This window comes from Micropterus salmoides, unplaced genomic scaffold (genome assembly GCF_014851395.1).
Source record: "Micropterus salmoides isolate LMB-PRFRI ecotype aquatic unplaced genomic scaffold, ASM1485139v1 Ms_hic_scaffold_2, whole genome shotgun sequence".
NCBI lineage: Eukaryota > Metazoa > Chordata > Actinopteri > Centrarchiformes > Centrarchidae > Micropterus > Micropterus salmoides.
This window is the reverse complement of record NW_024041150.1, coordinates 31,544,085-31,546,852: the sequence shown is the minus strand read 5'-3', so window position 1 is coordinate 31,546,852 and position 2,768 is coordinate 31,544,085. Positions and strand designations below refer to the sequence as shown.

At 32.4% G+C, this 2,768-nt stretch overlaps 1 long non-coding RNA gene across 1 annotated transcript; it reads left to right on the top strand.

The window, feature by feature from the left end:
* Positions 1 to 1,251: 1,251 nt before the first annotated feature.
* On the top strand, positions 1,252 to 2,256 carry LOC119913468. Its single transcript, XR_005446458.1, has 4 exons — positions 1,252 to 1,316; positions 1,781 to 1,835; positions 1,924 to 1,984; positions 2,091 to 2,256. It is a non-coding gene; the product is annotated as an uncharacterized LOC119913468 (long non-coding RNA).
* Positions 2,257 to 2,768: the final 512 nt, after the last annotated feature.

The window sequence follows — 2,768 nt, the reverse complement described above, 5'->3', positions numbered from 1 at the left end:
AAGAGCAATTGCTGCTTATTTGTAAATATCTGAAATGATGAATTAATATTGCAATTTTACCTGATCTGATCAGAGCATCAGTCGCAACTTCTCTTTTTGTCAGTCATTAATTGACGCCACAGTGACTATAAACCTCCATCACCTTGGGTTATGTAAGAGTAACAGCAGAAGTGTATGAGCGATGAAAAGGTTTGCAACGACTTGATATTATTTGACTGTTTCACAGATAAAGATGGTGAATCCTGTCCATCCTGTGACTGAGGGACAGTCTGTTGGTCTTGGCTGCAAACTGAGGACAGGGACATCAGATTCTAATATATTTTTCTACCGAAATGGATATCTCATCCAAAATGACAGGAGAGGGCTGAATATTGCTGCAGTGTCAAAGTCAGACGAAGGCTTAGTGGAAATACTCAGGAAATGTGTCACCACATCTGTTTCTTTAAAACTTCCTTTTTCAGAAGCTATGTCACAATCTGAGATAAAAAGAGGTTGTCAAATACTTACTTAATACAAATACTCTAATTAGAAAACTAAAACAGGAGGTTCTAATGTACTGTGAATGTCTAATATCACACAGTCTAACAATAATTACGTATGTGCACAGGTATGTACAGTAAGTGTTAATTGTGTACTGCACTTGCATGGATGTACATTTGGACATTTAATTGAACATTCATTTATGTACAATTTATACTATAAATACTATGTGTATACTGTGTGTAAGCATGTGTGCTCTTAAGTATACACTTGTATATTTATGTGTACATGTATGTTTTTTATTATTATTATTTATTTGTGAAGTATAAGGTGTTAATGTATGTGTACGCACATGTGTGTAGTGTGTGTAGTTTTTACATTTAACATTTATTAATACTTACCTTTTATTACAGCAGCGCCTGATGACTCTTCATTTCTTCTGCTGTTGATTGTTCGGCCAGTTTGTGGAAGTTTACTGATATTCTTCTGCTGCTGTTGTGTTGCTACAGAAAGTCAAAGGGTGAGACTTTTTCCTGCTGATGCTTGATGGTTTATAATCTGACTATTCAAAGTCATTATTGAATTCAGTGCCAAAACAAAATAATGTAACAACATTTTTTTTTTTACAGATTCAAATTTTGCCAAGTGGTAGACTTCTCTTCTCTCTTAGGCACTAAATGTTCCTTATTCATTTACTGAATTTACTAAATTTTATATATATATATATTATGTTTTTTTTATTATATTTTAGGACCCCAGAGAAACCAATCAGGGCTCTGCTCCAGATCAAGTGGTTTACCAGAATGAAACTACAGTGCACTACTCTCATCTGCATGGTCAGCCTTAAAAATTATCCAGATCCATTTATCATTTCATGTTATGACATTGAACCAAATGAACTTTTCAGTTAGTCAATTTGTCAAAAAGGATTGGAATATAATAACTCATCTACTACAACCAGAAAGATCAGAACTGAAAATTGGTTATAGTCATTGTTTACATTGTCTCTAGCTGAAATGATGTTAAACTATGAGACAGAAAAAAACACATATTATTAGCTCAACCATTAAAATAAGTATCATTGCTTTATGGTATAAAATACATTTAATGCAATTTGAGTTACACCTTTGACATTACCCAATTCAAATAACTCAAAGAGTCTAAACATCAATGTCTTTTGCACATATTTATATCTTTAAGACAATCTTACAATATATTTGAGTATATTCATCAGAAAAGTAGCAGCTTAGTTTGTATCCTAAAGTTGAAATGATCAATTTTACCGTGACTTGATTTTCAGGTGATGCTTGTCTCTCTGAATCAATCAGAGGCTCAGAAAACACTGAAAATGTTAGGTAAATTTTATTTATTTACACAGAGAAGAATATTAGAGAAGAGTTATCATAACTGACAATTCTGTAAGTTAAGAAAAGGTATTTTCAGATGCAGATGAATCCAGCTGTCACATACTCGTTGATTCAGCTTAAACACAGTAGTAATAAAGGTGAGTATACAAACAATAAATTTAGTCAAAATATTCATCAGGTCAGTGATTCCTAAATAAAAGACAGTATTAACTCATCTTTTGATGCATCTGCTCATCTTTACAGGGCAGCATAATGAATCAGAGGAGAGCTCCCTTTACTCGAATGTGAAGACAGGATCAGCTGCAGGTACAGTCACTTGCAACAGTTTGTCCAATAGTTTGTTTTGAAATATGCAAAATATTATTGAAAGTGACTCTGTAGTTCAAATCACTCTAATTTTACTTCCTGTTATATTTAGTTTGTTTTTTAACTCTGGTTATGTTGTTGCAGACTAGCCTGTAAATGGAAATTCTGTTCTACAGAAAGAAAATACAAAATACTGTTGATTTTTGCTGTAAAATGATTGCTGTTGGTTTGTTGCTTCGGTTTGAGTTTGTTCTCTGACTCAAAAGATTTTAAATAATCTTAACAACGCAAAAAAAATTTCTTATTTTTTTATTTTATATTTTTATTGATTCTAATTAAACTTGCTTAATGATATCCCCTCTATTGTTGTAACCTGTAACTATTTCATTACCATTAAATTCTATAAAGAAAAACACAATATCTGCTGTGTGGTTGGTTTCACCTTTGGGCTTTGCAATACTGTCATTTAACCTTTACCTAGATAATCTGTCTGCAGTTCAATGTATATTAAATCTGTTATTGGTAAACATTTCAAACTAATCGTCTCTCCGTTCATAGGAAGATCATCATGGAGTTTTTTCATTTTGGAGTATACAGGAAATCAACCCTCTTTAC